At 37.2% G+C, this 21,448-nt stretch overlaps 1 pseudogene; it reads left to right on the forward strand.

Moving 5' to 3' along the window:
• The first annotated feature begins 3,935 nt into the window (after positions 1-3,935).
• Positions 3,936-17,288, forward strand: LOC145030422 (uncharacterized; annotated as a pseudogene).
• Positions 17,289-21,448: the final 4,160 nt, after the last annotated feature.

Raw genomic sequence — 21,448 nt, forward strand, 5'->3', positions numbered from 1 at the left:
CGTTTATTGTTTATCTGTTTGAATCTATTGATCATTAAGGAATATTATTCCAACAATTGGTATCAGAGCAGGAGACTGTGTTACTAATATGCATTCCTTCTGTGTGAAGTATCATTAGGGTTTCCGCTTTTATCTAATATATAAAGGCCGTCTTCTACCTATCGACGGTAACTTTAGTGTTTGATAAAACCCTAATATCGAGTTTACAAGTCTGATTCTAGCAAATCCAGAACACAAGATCATTATGTCGCACGGAGACTCTCAAAGAAATCCCATCAACATCTCGAATAGCATTGGATCATCCACAAGAGTTCCCATTCTTTACACTCAAGACTATGAAGTGTGGGCGCATCACTTTGAAGATTACCTGGTCGGATCTGAAGACAATGGGTATCTCATCTGGGAAGCTATTACAGTTGGTCCGTTTGTTCATGTCGGAACAAGTAGGCCAGTGAAGACTCAAAAAGAATACAATCAGCTCTTAGTGGACGCGGAGAAGATTCCACAAGATGAAAAGAAAAGCAGCAATGCAATCTTAAAGCCTTAAGAATGACCAGATTTTCCCTACAAGCCAATACCTTCCATCTAGTGAGTTCATGCAATACCGCAAAGGAGATATGGGATAGACTGAAAGAATTGTATTCGACTGATGAAGATCTGGAGCACTCGATACAAACCTTGTTGCTCTCTGAGTTCGGTGCTTTTGCTTAGAAATCTGATGAGACTCTTCTTCAGACATTTGATCGCTACAATCATCTGCTCAACAAGATGATGAAGCATGATATTGAAAGAAAGGAGATTGAGCAGAAGGTCACGTTTATGAATGGCATGAGACTTGGGTGGATGGCAGTGGTCTCAACTGTAAAGTCTCATGAACAATTCAAGTCTTACTTGTTGACAAAGCTGATGAGAATTTTAAAATCCCATGAAAGCATAGTGAAAAAAGAAGCAAAGGTGGTGTCTAGCATGGGCTTGTTAGCCCTGATCTCAAAAGGGAAGAATGCGACGGAAGAAGAAGATGACTCAAATCTGTCTGATTGTGACCTGACATGTGAAGAATATGAAATGATGGTCTCCAATCCTAAGAAGTTTGCAAGAAGGAAATTTCCTACCAATAAAAACCGAAACTGGCAAGGAAGTTACAGCTCCGAGAAGGTGAAAGAGGAATCGAAGAACATTTCACAAAAGGATGATGATAAGAAGGAAAGCAAGCTAGTGGGAGATTCTGGATACAATTGCAATTATTGTCACGACAAGAATCACTTTGCCAAAGATTGCATGTTATGAAGATGGCAGAGAAAAGGGATGGTGACGATGATGAGGCTTATCAGGAGAGAAAGTTGGAAGAGCTAAAGAAAAAGAAGTCGACTAATAATTCTATGAATGTCTTAATTGTGCAGGAAAATATAGTCGATGATGAGTTCGGACGCGTTGAAGTCTGGTCAACAGACTCTGAGGATGAAGAAGTGAGGAAGCCTACGCATGGGAGAGCATATGTGGCAAGAGAGGAAGTTCACAGTTCAGCTGGGAAGTGCTTGATGGTGACTGCGGGTGTACCAACAGAAGATGAGCGTAAGGAGCCGAACTTGAAGGAGGACAAGTGTTTCACAGCAAAGCCTATAAGTGAGAAGATTAACGGCTGCGATCGGTTGATCAAAAAGGTACAATCCATCCTCGAATCTCTCAAAGTTCCTGTTACAAATTACGAAGAAGAATTAAACGAACTTAAATTTAAATTTGCTAATCTCAGTAGTAGTCTCATGCAAACTCACTTAACGAACTCTAACCTAACTGACCAATTGAGCAGGGAGTCATCGAAGAGTGAGGAGCGACGCATGTGGATTGAGCTGAAGGAGACGGAGTTAATTAGGGCTAGGGATGAGATAATTTATTTGCAAAGAGACAATTTGAAGTTTTTAAAACAAAGAAACATTTTTTGCTTAGTTGCTAAACACTTATATACAAATATTACTCAATTACATTTAGAGTATGAAATAGGGAAAAAGATTCATAAGATGATCTTACCCTTCCTTGAGTTTAAGGAGGATGAGGTCATTGTTGAATGTGAATCCATAATGTCCTCAGAAGAGACTTATGTCACTTATAAAATCGGTCTGGACAAAATTGAGTCTTTCATTGACTCAAAAGAACACAAATGCATGCTTAAAAGGCTTTTAGACGAAAATGATAAGCTGAAAATCAAGACAGAGACCTTACAATCATTTGACTCTTCAAACTCAAAATTAATGACCGAACATAAAATGAACATAGAAAATACGTCTAAATTTGATGAGGATAGTGAGATGAGTGAAATTTCAATGGAAGACGAAATTGATTGCTCTGAGTTCATGAAAAGCGAAAACGAGAAACCTCTAATATCCGAAAATTCCATTGAATATGCACGTTTGTCAAGGGATAAGTAAAAGAAACTCAAAGAAAAGGCTGTGGTTTACCAGAAGGTTCAAACTGTGCCAAATTAGGTTTACACTGTCACAGGGGTCACTTGAAAACAAACAGCTGAACTAAAAATTCTGGTTGACAAAGACAATGTTGAAGGATGTGACAACTATTTTTGGTCTGCTCCTATCGATAATGCAGATGAGAAAGTGGGTCTGTCAGAGCACACCTCATGGAGGGTGAAGGGAAGATATGTTGCTGAACCAATCAACAAACCCTCAAGCTTTGACAAACCAAGAACAAGTGGAACCAAAGATATACTTGAAGAACCGAGAAAGAAACTGGAAGAATCAAAGAAGACTTCAGATATATCTTCCAATTCAACCGAAGCTCAAAAAGAGAAGTAGAAATCAAGCTTCAACATCCATAAATCTCAGAAGGAGTTAGCTGAATAGAAACGCCAAAGAAATCAGAGGTACATGAAGAATCTGAATGAGTGAAAAAGGTTTTGGCAATCTCAAAATCCCAACTATGACAAACTGGAGATCAAAAGAAAGAATCATTTTAGTCCCAGTTCTTACTACTCCAAGTCTCTAAACCATACATCCAGTCTCTATTTCGACTCCAAAGGACAGAACCGAACATCTAGTTTCGGTTTCAATAACAGAGTTCAGAACCGAACTTCATGGTTCGGTCCCAACACCAAAACTAAGAACCAAAAGTTAAGTCTCGGTTCTTCCCAACAGAAACATAATTCAACAAAGGATGTTAAAGGGAAAGGAAAGCTTGATTCTAAAGCAGAAGTCAATCATAATAAAAAGGAAGCTAACCCTAAGGATCCAAGAAGGACTCCAACCATCACAACACCATGTAACACATTGAAATTTAAACAAGAAAAAAAAAGTGTACACCATCAAAAGAAAAGACAAAACAACAATCATAAAAAGAACCTATCATGTTGATATATCTGTTGTTGTTCCTTTTTCTGTGAAAAACTTACCAGGGCCCAAGAGACTTTGGGTTCCTAAATCTGCTTAACTTTGCAGGTTTTCAGTGACGAGCAGTTTGACGACGAATGGTACATAGACAGTGGCTGCTCACGTCACATGATAGGGAGAAAGGAAGAGCTAAGGGAGTTTCAGTCCCTTAAGGATGGTGGATGCGTGAAGTATGGCAACAACTCTTATGGAATATCAAAGGATATGGAATGATAACCAACGGAGAGTTTACAATTCGAAAAGTGTCATATGTGGAAGGATTGCAGCACAACCTCATAAGTGTATCTCAATTGGTTGTGGGTACTGGGATGAAAGTCTCATTTGATGATGAAGGATCAGAAATTGTCGAGAAACAATCCAAAAGAGTCTTGTTAAAATCTGAACAAAAAGGAGAGATGTATCCTCTAAACCTCAGTCCAATTAAAGGAAAACCAGTGATTTTCCTGTTGTCTAAGGCGAATTTAGATGAAAGCTGGCTATGGCACCGACGTCTCTCACAACTAAACTTTAAAGATATAAATAAGTTGGTGCTTGGTGATCATGTACGAGGACTTCCACTTCTTAAGTTTGACAAGGAACACCTGTGCGCAGCATGTGAGATGGGTAAACAGAGCAGAACGAGCCATCCATCATGTATCAATACCAAGATTGTTGAAGCACTTGAACTTATATATATTGACTTATGTGGACCTTCAGTTATTGAAAGCATCGGTGGTAGTAAGTTCATTCTTGTTATAGTAGATGATTTTTCACGTTTCACCTGGGTATTCTTTCTTAAATAGAAATCAGAAGAGACTCCCAAGTTAAAGACATTCATCAAGCAAGTTGAATTGTAGCTACGAAAAGTGGTCAGGAATATCAGAAGCGACAATGGGCTTGAATTAAAAAAATAAAGAGTTTGAAGACTTTCTGGCCGACAAGGGAGTGTCTCACAACTTCTCTGCTCCCTACATTCCACAACAAAATGGAATCGTTGAAAGACGAAACCGATCCTTATGTGAAGCAGCCAGAACCATGCTGAGCTTCACTTCTCTCCCACTATACTTCTGGGCTGATGCTGTTGCTACTGCTTGTTATACTCAAAACAGATCCTTACTTAACAAGCGATTCTCAATGACTCCATATGAGATTCTGAATAAGCGAAAACCCAATGTCAAGTTCGTTCACGTGTTCGGGTCCAGATGCTTCATCTTCAACTCTAAAGAGAACCGAAATAAATTCGATGTTAAAGTGGATGAGGGAATCTTTCTAGGCTATTCACTCACATCAAAGGCTTATAGAGTTCTGAATAAACACTCCAAATGTATTGAGGAAACCTATTACCTAACCTTTGATGACAGCTACATAAAGAAAGTTCATGCAAAAGAAAGTGCTATGGGTGAAATATTTCCTGAATCAGGACAAGTGTCGGTTCCTATTTCAAATTTGTTTGAAGATTATATGAGGTTATTTGATGAACCAGAAAAGCTATACATTCAGAGGCAAATGAGAACACAACAAAGTCGACCATCTGAAAAAGATCATCAAAGATGCCGCGAAATACATGGCAAAGGATCCTTCAAAACAAATTGATGATCAACCCTCAAATGAACCTCCAAATAACAACGCAGTATTCGAGGGGGAGGGCACATCTGTGTCTCATACAACCGAACAAGAGAATCCAACTCCAACCGTGGGGGAGGATCCCGAACCTGACAAGGAACACACTTTTCCATTTGAGGGGGAGAATGCAAATACAAATGACAAAGACGACCAATCAGAATTTGAAGAAGAGATTAATGCAGAGTTGGATCCTGTTTATGACCTAAACTACCCTCCTCTCACAAAATGGACTAAGGATCATCCTCAAACACAGATAATTGGTGAATCATCTGAACGGGTTCTCACACGGTCTCAGTTGAAAGCGAATGAAACTGCATTATTCTCTCAAGTTGAATTCTACATGTTTAATCCGCTTGTCTCTAAAATTGAACCAAAAACAGTCAACACTGCACTTGATTATGCTGATTGGGTACATGCTATGAAAGATGAACTTCATGAGTTTGAACGCAATCGTGTTTGGAGACTAATACCCACACCAAAGGATGCTTCTGTGGTTGGATTGAAGTGGGTCTCCAGGAGCAAGATGGATAAAGAAGGAAATGTTATAAGGAATAAGGCTCGACTGGCGGTAAAGGGATATTGCCAAGAAGAATGAATAGACTATGAAGAGACCTTTGCTCCTGTAGCCAGATTGGAATCGGTTCGAATCTTTCTAGCATATGCTGCTCATAAAAACTTCAAAGTTTTTTAAATGGACATGAAATGTGCTTTCCTGAATGGAGAACTAGAAGAAACGGTGTATGTTGAGCAACCACCTGGGTTCGTGAATGAGAAATACCCCAATCATTGCTATATGTTAGATAAAGTTGTGTATGGACTGAAATAAGCACCAAGGGCCTGGTATGAAACTTTAACTTGCTTTCTAAAATTGTCTAAATTCAAGCAAGGTTCGGTTGACCCAACCTTCTTTCGAAAGAAAGAAGGAGAACATCTAATGATAGTTAAAATTTATGTCGATGATATCATCTTCGGTTCCACGAATCCCAACTTAACGGCTGAATTCAGGAAACTGATGGAGACTAAATTTGAAATGAGCTCAATGGGTCCAATTAACTTTTTTCTTGGATTAAATATAAGACAGTGACTAGAAGGTATTTTTATTAACCAGGAGGCTTACACGAAGAATCTGTTGGCAAAATTTGGAATGATAGGAGACTCAAAGGTGAAGGTTCCTATGGCGTTTGTGTTGGATTAATGTCTAAGTCCATAACTATAATTGGTAAGACTTGACCCGACCCGGCATGGTCCATTTGGGTTGCATACCATCATGCACTTGGATAGACTATAATGAGAGAAATAAGACACTTATGGTTATTAATATATTATAAGTTCTAGTATATTAATAATAAGAATAATAAGATTATTTACTTAGTATTGATCAAGAATTAATCTAGGATTAATTAAGTGATCAAAAGAAGACTAATTAAATATATGGGTTGATTGTGTAAATCATCCATACTTGTATAGTGGGCTAATGCTCCATGGATAATCAAGTTGGGCTAAAACCCATAGGATGGTCCATGGATGCTCCATGGTGGATTTGTACCCATGGATCATGGAAATGAAAGGCCATGTCAATTAGGGTTTACATGGTGTAACCCTAACTATATAAGCATCTTATTCTTGACCAAAATCGGCCACTAGTGTGTGAAGTAAAAGGGCTAGCCGATTTCATGAGTTGTAGAATTCTTTCAAGTTATTCTAAGTGTTTTGGTGATTGTGATTCCATTTGAGGCTTCCACACTATTGGGGCTAGGCACTCAAGCTTCATGAAGACTTTCTACATCAAGAGGTATGTATTCTATCTTGTTACATTCATTGTTTTTGTATGCTAGATTAGGATAATACCTTGGAAGTTCTTATTTGCATGTATAATAGAGAAAACATAGATCCAAGGTATTTAGGGTTGCATGTACACTTAGGAGTGTTAGAATGCTCAAAACCCAACAGTGGTATCAGAGCCACGGGTTGTTTTCTGTTATATTGATGCAAATATTTTATTTTCAAAGTTGGAAAAAAAAAAAGAAAAAAAAAGCATGAAGTTTGTCAAATTTTAAGATAATTACTTGTTCTTGTGAAAAACTAATTATTTGTAAAATTTGAATAATTTGCTTTATGAGTTGAATTAGGTCAAATTTAATAAAAGATAAAATGATATGATTATTTTATTAGTTTTAAAAGTTTGATCTAAAGAGTTTTATTTTTTGAAACCTCCATAAGTTATGGATATGAAAAGGTTTTAAAAAAATTGATTCAAAGTTTTTATGGAGTTACAAAATTTGGTGTTAATATTTTAAAGGATTCCATAACTTAAGAATAAGTTATGGATCACAAAAAAAAAAAAAAAAAAAAAAAAATTGTGTTACCTTGTTTTATGAGTTGCTTAGATTAATAGAAACATTGAGTGAAATAGTTGTTTTCAATCCAAATTAATCTAAGAGTTGATTCTAAAATGTGTTTTTGTAACTTGTCCTCAAGTTATTTGAAAAGTCACATTTAAGTTTCATAAAACTCATAAAAGTTGGCAATGGTTACAAAAGATGAAGAGTCTTGTCCTTAAGTTATGGAGGTTCAAGAGTCACTTCATTAATAAATAAATAAAATATGTAAACTTAATTAATTCTATAAGTTATAAAATAAAGAAAAGTTAATTCTTTTATTAGTTTAAAGTCTTCCATAACTTGTCCTCAAGTTATGGAACTTGAAGAGTTTTTGGATTAAAACTACTTTAAACACATAAGTTATGGAATTAATTAGTTTTGAATAGTTTCAAAACTTGCCCTCAAGTTTTGGAATTTGAAAAGTTTTCACTTATGAATACTTTAATTCCATGTTAGCCCTTAGAATTTTAAAAGTTAAAATTCAACCCTTATACTTTATAATATTATAAGTTAATAATATATATATGTATAATAGTAAAGTCAGTCTTACCGCTGGTACGCCTCATTCACGAAGCCGGTCTATAAGGTGGGTATAAGGTTGTTGCCTATAAAATGGCGACTTAATGGGTGTCCACTCTCACCCACCGCTTGCTTGACCGGTGGAGGGTCGTTAGCCGAACGGGTTTGACAAGACTATAATTCTCCCTTCATTAAAAGTATTAATGATAAATACTAAGTAACTAAACTCTTAATAATACCCAATCTTAGTTACTTAGGAAAAATGTGAATTTGGTGCTAGCCCATGGAATTCACACTTTGTACCTTACCAAGTCGTTGGTGGAGCGTGTGTGGTTAACCGGCACACTAACTTGGACTAGTAAGGATCACGAAGGGTGACTTAATGTTTGTCATAGATCAATGGAGCGTGTGTGGTTAACCGGCACATTGATTGGGTGATAATATTAAGGGTACCAAGTGAATTGGTATGGTTATTCACACCTTGTTTTGTGATCCTCGGCATCCCAGTCACAAAACCTGAAGGGCACACTCGAGATTGAAACATGCCTTTGAAAAGTTCAATGAATCTCAAAGATCTAGGAGTTTCAAATCCAATTAAAACCTAATAATACATTTCGCTTATCTTGGTGGAAATTGGTGAATCGTCATTCACCTACCTTAAAATATTTTATAGCTTGGATTACGGCATACCTCTTCTAAGTTATAAAATAAGTTTGTTGGGTCCTAGCCTTAATATTTCATATTGGGTGTCATATTAAGAACTTTAAATCAACTATCTTGAATATCTCCCAAAAGTTGTCTGGTTTAGGCACCTATGATCTTCCCAAATCTTTTGAAACAAGGTTTCCTAAATGAAGATGATGTCCTTTGGAAATCATACTTCTTTCACCTCCTCCAATTATTCTCCCCAACCCACAAGTTCTTGAAAAGTTTAAGTTCACTCAAGCCCTATTGGCAAGGCAAGGTCTAGGTGTGATCACATTTTGGAGATGTAGTCACATATTGACAAGCCGGGAGAGTTGGGTGTCAAAGTCTTGAGAAAGTTGGTGGTTCAATCACTTTCTAAGTCACATAGTGAATTCCTTTGGGACACCTATGACACAGACTATGACAAGTCCCTTAATGATCTTATCTATTTGTTAAGATCAACTTCCTTGAAACTTGATGGACATTGACAATAGTGACCCAGGAAATCTAGAAAAATATTCTCTTCCCACTGGAAAGGGATCGGCCATAGTCAACTCGGTTGACCAAATGGTAAAGAGAAAAAGCTAAGTCTGTGATAGTCCCGTGTACCATTATCAAAGGGTCCATATGTTTATATTGCCAAAGGACGGGAAATTGGTTGCAGGTCTGCCAATTTACCTAAGGGTGTTAAAGTCAATAAGTTTGGCTCTACTTTAGGTAAAGTCCATTATCTAACTTTGCTAAGTTTCTATTCTGAGATTCTTACTACATGATGTGACTGGTTCACATGTTGATGTTTTAAGAATCAAAGAAAAGTAAAGGAACTTAAAGAAAGAATATGCTGAATCTGATTGCGTAGATGGATTTCTATCGCTTAGTTTGAAGATTGGATTCTTGACCTACTTCTTAGGAATTATGAGATATTGCTTAGGAATAGATAACAACAAAGTTTTCATGTGCTTTTGCATTGTAAGGATAAGTTTTTCTGCAAAGTTTTTAAAATAAAGAAAATTTTTGATTTTATTTATTTTAAAATATCCTTACAATGGCATTTGAGGAAAAATTGTTGGTTATATGATTCCATTAAGAGCAAGAGTGGAAATATGAAACTGATTCTTTCATTTGTGGTAATGTCTAGATTTACCAAATAAGGAAAGATTCTCATCACCCAAGTTTCAATTGGACCGGAACTTGGAATCATGCAAGTTGTATAGCATGATGAATGAGAACTTTCAAGTATTGGAAAATTAAGACTAATTACTTGTTCACATGGATGTGTGAGTCAAGTGAAGGACTAAGGGATCGAGTACACATTCTTGTGCACTGGTCAAGTCCACCACAAAAGATTGATAAGACTATTCGTCATGATTTACTTACGTTCAGTAAATATGGTTATACTTACAAGCTTAAGTGTAATTCTGAGACATTGGAAAAGGTTCCAATGTATGGCAGAGCGAATAAGAAGAATCAAATTAGGCAGAAGGATAAAAGTTTCTCAAATCTGAAAAGATGGGAGAGTACTTTAGTATCAGTTTTGTGATCATCTAAATGATTAAGAAACCATATCAAAATTAGTTCTCTAAGGAAAATCTTAGTGCATTTTAATGACTAAGAAAAGGAACTTGAATTGTTGAAATGGTTAAATCAAGAAGATGAGTCATACTTCGTACCAATACAAGGCTTAGAGTCATACTCCAAGATTGTAACTTGAGTGACATGTCTCAAAAGAAGGTTTAAAACACTTGTCAAATGTAAGAGTAAAAGTTTTCTACTCTTGTACATTTGAAATTGGTAAGTTGTGATGTTTTGGATAAAACAAAGACCAACTTAGGCCAATTGTGTGAAGTGTTTGTCTTGATTAGAATCCACACTATCTCTTGGATATTTGACAAGGGAGTCTTATAGGTCAAGAGGACAGTGAGAGTTTTAAAGGTCTTGAAAGTCTCAAGAACTAATCAAGAAGAGAACCTGAAGTTCTTCACTAGCACACGACTTGAGGTTTATAACCTATCGTGTTGACATATTCTGTGCCCATTTTAGTTAAAGTTGGATTTGCATATGAGTTCTTAGAGTTCTCAATTTGTTGCACAACAACTTGGAAGCAATGGCAGACCCTTAAGCTGCCAGGTGGCAAGAAGTTAAGATTGAGTTCAGTCCATATGAGATTGGATTTGTCATTACCCTTTCCCTGTGACTAAGGTTTTGACAATTCACATGGATAAGAACACATACACCATTAAATCTAAGTGTCATAAGGTTTCTCTCCGATTCATGAAAATGATGGTGAGGAAACACTTTCACTAAGTAGATTTTAGCTAGATAGCAATTGTGATATTTGCATTCTCAAAGTTGTTAGTGGAGCATGTGTGGCTTACCGGCACACTAACCTGGACTTGTGAGAAGTGGCAAAAAGGTCTAACCATTATGATTACGGCATACCTCTTCATAATTGTTTAGACACACAAGTGTGCTATCTAAGGGAAGGTGTATGTTTTTGATAAAGTCTTATCAAAACAATCTAGTATCAGAAATCTGAACTTTGGTAGAAAGTCAGCTAATTTCTGAGTACATGTCAAAGCTAGTGGGAGCATAAGTGTTATGCTAATAATCATCATGTTATTGGGAGCATGATAATTATGATAAGTATTGCAAGATAGAAATGTTAATTATAGAAAACAAAAGTTTCAATTGGGAAAGAGTTGTTTTGCTATAATTAAGGGAGAGAAAATTATACTTCATCTCAAATCTATAAGCTTAGATCGTGAGGTTTTAATCATTTAGTCAAGGATATATATATATATGAATTTCATGTTGGAATGGCTCAACATAAGGAAATTCTGTATATGGGTCCATTATTTGCGTTCTAAAATTCGATTATGATTACGGCATCCCTTTTCATAATCTGAATTATGAGAACTTGGCAAATAGAAATGGAAATGTTATAGCAAAAGACTGGTTTAGTCTTTATGTGAGACATCATGAATCGTGTCCCATATGCTTCGGATATATGATCGATTACATGTGCTATATTCATCCTTTCTAAAATTTTCCAAATGCATGGGGCATTAAGAAGGGAAAAGGTTTAGAACTGGATATGACTAAAAGGATTAAACAATTGTCGAGGATAATCTAAGGTTTACCAAAGATTGGTTGCTCAAGGACAGTCGGAAGTATAGTGATAATTCTAGAAGGATTATATTGACATAATCTGTAAGGAGGCAACTCTTTTTCAGATGCGATAGTCAAAATGAATCTGGAAATGTTTCAAAGTTAGTATTTTCAATCTGTTTAAGATTAGGAAACTTAATGCAAGAAGGATGTTTCCAAGGAGTTGATCTCCTTTGGAATACTCTGTAATGATTGTTGGCAAGTCTTTCTGACTTTGTGCATAATCATTACAAGAGGATCAATGCATATAAGTTTAGAATCTGATAGATTCCAGTAAATGGCATGAATTTGGAATTCTTGCATTTGCAGTAAGGATTTGGGAGTGTGAAAACAGAATCATTGAAGTTATGTTCAATGGATCTAGTTCACAAAGTAAAGATCATAGACAAACATAGTATGCATACTTGGTGTGTGGCATGACTAGTGTTTAGAAAACATAGTGTACATGCTTGGAGCATGGGACAATTATTGTTTTAAATTCAAGAATAAAGTTGATAGCTGAAACAGTATACAATGAATAATGTGTAATCATATGGTGATAAATAAAAGGTGTTTTATTTATGTTCATAGGTTTTGATACCATATTGGATTCAATTATTATTGTGTTTCATTTTGCATGTTTTGACTTCCCGAATAAACTAGGTTATTCTTCCGGAATGACTAAGTTATTCAAACCATCCACAGTCGGTCATATGTTGGAAGTAGATATGAATTAAGACTGTCATGGGTTGGCTTGTAGAGGTCTAAGGTGTTGGACAAAGGGCTACAACACTCATGAGTGCTCATAAGTTCTGAGTATTGGATTCAACCCGCGCTCATTGGAATCACTTCATGGATTTTATCACGAGTGATCATGAGACGATAATATCTTATATTCTTCAAACCTAGAGATATGAATTGTTACTATGAGTTGATAGTACATTGATTGCACGAAAACGCATTTGGTAACTCGGTGCTATAAAACGTGCCTTTGTGTATGATTCAACAAGTAGTAGAAAAAGCCATATGAGTCGAAGTTTATCCATTCCTTTTACCTTCGGGATAAAAGCGATATCTGTGGGCCCCTCGATGATTTGATGATGACAAATGGAAGTGCTCGGCCGAGCCAGGACTGATTTGATTTGTTCAATTAGTCAGTCGTCATAAATCGGAAATCGGGAAACAACAAATGGACAGAGAGAATGATTATAATCCATGTCTCAGTCCATATGATATCTAGAATGGAGGAATATATGATCCCTTATCTAATGGACAAGTGATTGACAAAGGTCAGAGTTCATCTACAAGGTCAGAGTTCGACAAAAGCTTTTGAGAGTTACGATTGCCAGTTGGTTCCTGAAGTCATACGCAATAATAGTTTTAGACTTATCCAAGTGGGAGACTGTTGGATTAATGTCTAAGTCCATAACTATAATTGGTAAGACTTGACCCGACCCGGCATGGTCCATTTGGGTTGCATACCATCATGCACTTGGATAGACTATAATGAGAGAAATAAGACACTTATGGTTATTAATATATTATAAGTTCTAGTATATTAATAATAAGAATAATAAGATTATTTAATTAGTATTGATCAAGAATTAATCTAGGATTAATTAAGTGATCAAAAGAAGACTAATTAAATATATGGGTTGATTGTGTAAATCATCCATACTTGTATAGTGGGCTAATGCTCCATGGATAATCAAGTTGGGCTAAAACCCATAGGATGGTCCATGGATGCTCCATGGTGTATTTGTACCCATGGATCATGGAAATGAAAGGCCATGTCAATTAGGGTTTACATGGTGTAACCCTAACTATATAAGCATCTTATTCTTGACCAAAATCGGCCACTAGTGTGTGAAGTAAAAGGGCTAGCCGATTTCATGAGTTGTAGAATTCTCTCAAGTTATTCTAAGTGTTTTGGTGATTGTGATTCCATTTGAGGCTTCCACACTATTGGGGCTAGGCACTCAAGCTTCATGAAGACTTTCTACATCAAGAGGTATGTATTCTATCTTGTTACATTCATTGTTTTTGTATGCTAGATTAGGATAATACCTTGGAAGTTCTTATTTGCATGTATAATAGAGAAAACATAGATCCAAGGTATTTAGGGTTGCATGTACACTTAGGAGTGTTAGAATGCTCAAAACCTAACAGTTTGGCACCAAGTTAACACCATCTCTGGAAAAGCCTGTTGTAAATATGACTCTCTATCATCAAATGATAGGCTCTCTCATGTATCTAACTGCAAGTAGACCGGATATTATGTTTTCTGTCTGTTATTGTGCCATGTTTCAAGCTAATCCTAGAGAACCTCACATGGTGGCAGTGAAGAATATTTTTCAATATTTGAAGCGTACCTCGTCGCTCGGTCTCTGGTATCCAGCTAAATTCGGATTCTTTGTTCAAGCCTTTTCTGATGCTGATCTGGGTGGCTGCGGTCTAGATAGAAAGAGCACAACTGGAGGATGCCAGTTCCTTGATGGTAAACTAGTTAGCTGGAAGTCTAAGAAGAAAACTTGTGTGTCTCTCTCAACAGCCAAAGCAGAATACATAGCTTCCGCTTCGTGTACTTGACAAGTAGTCTGGATACAAAGTCGACTTAGAGACTATGGACTAAGTATGAAGAAGATTCCACTTTATTCTGATTCTGAAAGTGCGATAAAAATTTGTCACAATCCGGTACAGCACTCAAAGACAAAGCATATAACACTCAGGTACCACTTCATCAAGGACCATGTTGAAGATGGCAACATGGAAGTCCATTTCGTACGGTCCTCAGATCAACTTGCAAACATTTTCACTAAAGCATTACCAGAAGCAAGCTTCAATAAAATTTTGCAAGGTTTGAGTATGATGAAAGCAGAGTCGGTACCGAATCCTCAAATCTCTCTCTAAAAAATTAGGCAAGCGAAATTAACTGATTGCTCGGTCTGTTTCGGGTCCTTAATTTTAGGGAACCGAAATGAACCAAACGCTCTGCTTATTTCGGCTCCATAATTTCCGGGAACCGAAATGAACCAATCGCTCGGTCTATTACGGCTCCGGAATTTTAGGGAACCGAAATGAACCGAATGCTCTGCTTATTTCGGCTCCTTAATTTTTGGGAACTAAAACGAAATGATCACTCGGTTTATTTGGCTTCTATTATTTAAGGCGAAGGTCCGGCTGTATATTTTTGCACTTTATTTTTCTCGTCCATTATTTTGTTTTTCTTTTCTTTATTTCTAAGATGTTTTAAAGTTTTTTTTTATTTTCCTTATTTATCAAAAAATTCAAAATTTCAAAAAGATTTTAATTGTGTTTTATAAATTTTTTTTGTTTGTTTTTTTTTCTGTCGTTTGTTTATCTCTTCTTCCTTGCTAGGTATTAAGTGCCAAGAAAGCTTATGAACTCGTAGAGGGGCTGGTATGTCAATCTTCAATATGAACTAGCTATGTGTCCCTAGAAGCATGATACTGCATGTAGTCTAAAGCATCTTAAAAACTTTGAGTGAGACCTTAATGATTCGATTTATACCTATCGTTTCTTCCCAATTAGGTAGTATCATTCACTCAAGTCTCGAGCTACCCTACTCTTCTCAAATGAGTCAAGAGTTTTCTGCTATGTCACTCTTTAAAAGCAGGGGTACATTAAGCTCTTTAACCACCTCCTCCATATTCTTCATCTACTTTTGTTTCATCAATGTAACCCTTGAGACTCTCAGGAATTACCACCGAGGTTTACGGTTACACAAAATCTGTGTTTATGATCTTAGATGTGTACACCACGTGCTGAGTGAGACCTTACATCCAACACCAATACTGAATTAACGATGAATTTTAATATTCAAGCTTTAAGTTGTTACCTACAGAAGTCTCATTTTATTTTCTTGTGTGATCTTTATGAAATTGTCTAACACCAAGACATTTCTTCCCAAAAGATCCAGTTTAGTTTTTTGTTTTTGAGATTTCTACTTTAAATATTGTTACTTCTAACCTATCCAACCTACTTATTCAACAGACCACATCAGTCTCACAAGTAATTCTTCCAACGTTTGGTCTTATATTAAGCATCGAAGTTCGGTTGAAGCTTAGCCACCTCTAAAGCCTATGATTAAAAAGAAGCCTTTCAATGTTTCTTAACAAACATTTGATCGTATTCTCACGGGAAACCACACAAGCACTTCAAGTCTCTATTGACTTTGAGATCACTCACATCCCATACGCTTGTTTGCTTTATTTCTTATCTGTTGGCACTCTAATGCACGAAAATCTTTTTGATTTTCCAAAACTCTGGTTCATGACAATTATGTGTAGTTTCACTTTCAGTTATAAACCTTAAACAGTCTTATGGAGGTGATAAGAGACTCTGGCCTTTAAATGAGTAATGGATTGAAGAAGTTGAATGGATGTGACGTTCCAACGTGTCCGTGGATAAGTTCAAAATTAGGCGCGTGAAGTTGAAATGGCTCCTAAACCTTCGCCGCATGCTATGTATCTGGGGAAAACCAAGCTATCAAATCCCGCTTTTCCAGGCACTTTTTAAGAGATCGTTTCATTATTATAGACAATTCTTTCTCTCTCATGGTAATCGTATATAAAGGGATTCTGGTTCAACTGTACCATTTATCACACTCCACTTCTCTCAACCAAACCGGCGCTTGTTAAACTGTTCATCTTCTTTACAAAGCTCTATAATGGCGGATTCTTCATCTCTTCAGGATCAAACGACTTCGTCATCCCTGCTTTCGATCAGGCCCAACCAGAATATGATCATTCAGATGACTCCATTTCTGTATGATCATTACATGCTTCAAGTTGTAGAATGTCTAAAGTATTCCCCTCTCGTCATTGCTTTGACTCAAGTGGAATCTATTCCCATGTCCCTCTTGTCTCAAGTTTACTCCACAGCAACTTACGATAAAATCAAGGAGCGCATCTACTTTCAGATTCAATCTCACAAAGCTTCAATTTCCAAAGGACGATTTTGCTCTCTTCTAGGGCTTGTAGTTGATGCCTCCGTCATCTCACCGGACTTCATCACACCAACTCAACTGCTCTCAATGTTCTATGAGATGGGCTACACAGAGGTCCTTACACCCTTCACCAAGTTCAAGAAGTCCCTACCTCCTCAATGGAATGGGTTGCTTACCCTTCTTCATAAAGATTTGGCTGAACGAGTTGGTGGCTCTAATGGGTCTAACAAGTGCTTTATGATGATAATGTACGACATCTACAATGGGATTAACCTGAACTACGGGTCTTTGATATGGTCCCAACTGGTACAGAGTATGTCCTCTTCAACTAGACACTCTGAAATTTCATGTGGACGGTTTTGGACCATCATCGCACAACAGGCTATAACATCCCTCAATGTACCAGTCATGAAGGATTCTCTAATTTCCTCTATTTCTTCTTTTCATACCAAGAAGATCATTGTGTGCGATCCAACCAAGTTCTTGCACGACAGCTCAATTCCGGAAACCATTTACCGGTTTGTTTCTCAAGAAAGAAAACTCATTTCTAATTATAAATTGCTTCCTCCAAGAGTCCTCGTCTATTAACTCCAGAGATGAAAGCTGCTTTGGACGAGGTGGAGAAACCTGCGAAGCGAGGCAAGAAGGCAGTTGTCAAGAAAGAAGCAACAGAAGAACCCTCTTCCAAACTGACTAAGGCAATGAAACGAAAGGCTGACAAGGGTGATTCTTTTGCATCCAAGAAAGTCAAGAAAATGGCTCGCCGAACAAGAACTCCTTCTCCTTCACATCAAGAACAGAGACAAGAGCAGTATGCAAGAGAAGAAGAGGAAGAGCAACATGAGGGCTCACCCAGGGGTAATACAGATCCTCGGTCTCCAATTCTGGTGGAAGTTTTCAATGATTCTGTTCCTACACCCCCTTCCTCTCCACCCAAGACAACAGTTCCAGCTTCGGTTCCACCTCCACCTGTATCTCAACCTGCGTCAACAATTACTTCACCACCACTTGTTACTTCTCTTCCCATTATCACCTCTTCCATACCAATTCCTATCATTACCTCTACCATAGATCCTTCTGTCAACGTCAACACATCTGATGTGGGGGCAAAGACTGAAGAACCCCCTAAAGTCACAACTGACCTGATTTCCCCAACTCTTTCTGCTAATTCTAGTCCAGTTCTTGGAGGAGCTGAGTTTGAATTTGATTCCACTTACTATAGCCCCTACCGAATCCCGAGTGAAGAAGATGAATCCACTCCTACAACTAAGCAACAAATCGATAGTTTTCACGAAAACTTGATACACTGATCGATTCCACCGAAAAGTACAATGATGTTGTTCTCAAGGCATTCATGGATACAACCCTTCATCAATATACCGAATCCATTGATAAACGTATTGTGGTTGTGGATGATTCTACTTCAATATGCAAAAGAGCCACTTCTGAGGTTAAAGATCTTCTTCGTGAATCCTAGGTTTTTCTTGACTCTTTCAAAGGTCGTGCGGATTCTAATGTTTCCAAGGTCACAGAGTCATACAGTTTGCTTTCTCAATCCCTTCAAGCCGAACACACAAAGTTTGAGACTGTCCGTTCCGACCTCTTTGCTGATAACAAGAATTTCTTGTCTTCCATTGAATCTCGGTTTGAAAAGCTCATAACTGATCTTCTCCTTGAAAGGCAACTCCGAGAGGATCTTGGGCAACAGACTGCTCACAATGCGGTACTGAAAGAGTTGTGTTTCGCAGTTGTGCTGGTGATGTTCTGTCACAGCTACACAACGTGCTTCAAGCTCATGATCCTATTCTCAAGCTCACCATTCGCAATCATCTAACCTCCAAACTCCTTCCTTCACTTGAACTCTTATGAGAAATGAAGGGTGTTTCGGAGAGAATTGTTCCTTCGCAACAAGGGGGAGAAAAAGAAAAGCCACAACCAATTTCAATTAAACCGAAGTTCAAAACCGAACTGAAGGATAATTTAGCTTCGGGTTCTGGTATCAAAGAGAAGAAAAAGCGAGTTATTGGTGAAAACGATGAAAATGATGAGGATCAAGAAACTATCTCTGAGATTCTGAAATGCAAAAAGAGGGATGCGGAGATTGATGAAACCCTTCGGGTTGCTAAGGAAGCTGAGGAAAGAGAGAAGAAAAAGAAAGAAGAGGATGATGCACTCAGTTTCAAGAAGATGTTATTCCCTTTGTGGACTAAGGAGACACTAATCAAGGAAGCCATAGAGTCTCCAAGCACACTTTGGCTGGAACCTGTGACTTCTTTTGATTGTGATAATACAAGAGATTCACAGTCTGATATGCCTATAACCCAAAAGGCATTCGTTTTTCACTGCTTTGATTCAACTGCTGAAGTTCCCTCTCTTCATCCTCAGGTAGACCGTGAACTGATTGATTTTTATCTCAAGTTCGGTCAGCCTCAGTATCTGAACTGGAGTGCACAGAAGATTATTACTGTAAAGGTACTGAAGCCATCGCTTGTAGGGAAATTTATCAACATCTCTTTCAAGATAACTCGAGGTTCGGATAACTTGGTGTCGGTTATCTTTCTTGCAGAACTTCCCAACCTGAATCCACATGATTGGATCCCGCTCTTCAATATTCTTCTTACCAATGCAAAGGAGTATGGACCAATTTTGGAGCATCTAAAACGAATGGTTGCTCGCTATATCCACGAGGTAGCAAAAATGGATCAGGAAGTGGCCAATGTCCTAAGAAAGAAACCAATGGTGAATCCAACTACAAAACCAGGAGACGTCAACAAAATGACTCTCAGTCAAATCGTTATGCTCACCTGACGGTTATGTTTACAAGAGCCAAAGGGAAAAAGTTTTTATTTGCTCTGGTAGACAAACACTTGTTCTCTACTGATTGCCTAGAGCACATTAAAAATATTATTCATTGGTGCAAGGCGAGCTCTGAGTCAGATAAGAGGAACTTCACAGACATGCTCCGGTGGTATATTACTTTCAAAAAAAACTCTTTTGGACATTATACCGGGTGTGTTCAAGACTGTAAAGAAGTTGGTATTAGCTCAACCAAACTGAGCTCTCGGCTCCATTGACGCAAAGGGGGAGATTGTTGAGTATAATGTGTTGTGTCATGGGCTGGTATTTTGTATATCCGGTTTGGGCCTGTCCAACCGTGATTAGGGTTAATGTAGTATTATAAATAGTGCATGCATGTATGCCTTTAATACGCTATAAGTTTGATTATCGTTTTGTACTGTAACCCTAAACACCTCTACAGTCGAAGTAGTTTGTCGAGCTCTTCTGGGGTGTTAAAGTTTAATCATTCGACATCTTTCAAATCATTCTTATGTTCTTATTCTTTCATTTCTTGTTTATCTGTTTGAATCTATCGATCATTAAGGAATATTATTCCAACAACCATATTGACATGTTCCGAGTAGAGGTAACTCTTGTTCAGAATTGATAGCATATGGAAATATGGAAAAAATTTCCATAATGGGAGGTGGATATTGAAATCTATGTGTTAGTTAGAAACTTTAATGAAAAAAGGATGTTCGAAGGAATGTACCTTGAATGTGAGACTTCATTTTCATGGAATTGTTTTTGTAACGGATCTCCAATGGAATGCTTTGTAATATCATTGGAAAAGTCTCTGTGACTTCAATGCCTTGACATTACAAAAGGATCATTGCATATAAATTTAGACTTTAATACATTCTAATAGTGGAAAGAATTTGGTATTCTTACAATTGTAATAAGGATTTGGAATTGTGAAATGAGAATCATTCGAAATGTGTTTAATTGATCTGTTTCACAAAGAAAGGACCATAGATAAACATAGTGTGCGTGCTTGGAACATGGCATGATTGTTGTTTTAATTCAAGTATGAAGTTGATTACTCGAAACATTATACAATGAATAAAGTCTAATTAATATGGTGATTAAATAAAAGTGCTTTTATTTATATTCAAAAGTTTTGAGACCATAGTTAATTAAGTTATTCTTGTGTTTCACTTCGCATGTTTTACTTCCCGGATAACTGGGTTATTCAAACATCCACAGTCAGTCATACTTTTGGAAGTAAGTAGTGAATTAAGACTATCATGAATCCGACTATAGATTATCTAAGTGTTTAGACATAGCAAATGTTTGCTTCATTGCTCATGAGTACTCCTGAAATAGGAATTTGAGTATTGGATAAACCCGCGCTCAGTGAATTACCTCATGGATTTTATCAGGAGTAATTTTGAGTCGATAATATCTTATATTCTTGAAACAGAGACATATGATTTGTTGTTTACGAGTCGGTTGTGCATTGATAATACGTAAACACATCAGTAACTTGATGTTATAAAGCATATTGTTGTGTGTGATTTGATGAGTAAGTAGTACAAGCATATGAGTCGAAGTTTATCCATTCCTTTTACCCTAAATGGGATAAAAGCGATATTTGTGGACCCCTCGATGATTTAGTGATGACATCCTAAGCGCTTGGCTAAGCTTGTACAATCGGGAAACAATCTTTGGACTGAGATTGATTATAATCCATGTCTAATGTCCATACGATATCTTGTAAAACAGAGGAATATATGATCCCTTATCTAAAGGACGCGTCACGGACTAGATCAGAGTTCGACAGTGGATTTTGAAAGCTACGATTGCTTGTCAAATTTTGAATCCATACTTGCAATAATAGTTATTAGACTTATCTAAGTGGGAGACTGTTGGATTAGGTGTCTAAGCCCATAACTATAATTGGTATGTAC

The sequence above is a fragment of the Lactuca saligna genome, chromosome 2 (assembly GCF_052625555.1).
Source record: "Lactuca saligna cultivar CGN05327 chromosome 2, ASM5262555v1, whole genome shotgun sequence".
NCBI classification, from domain to species: domain Eukaryota; kingdom Viridiplantae; phylum Streptophyta; class Magnoliopsida; order Asterales; family Asteraceae; genus Lactuca; species Lactuca saligna.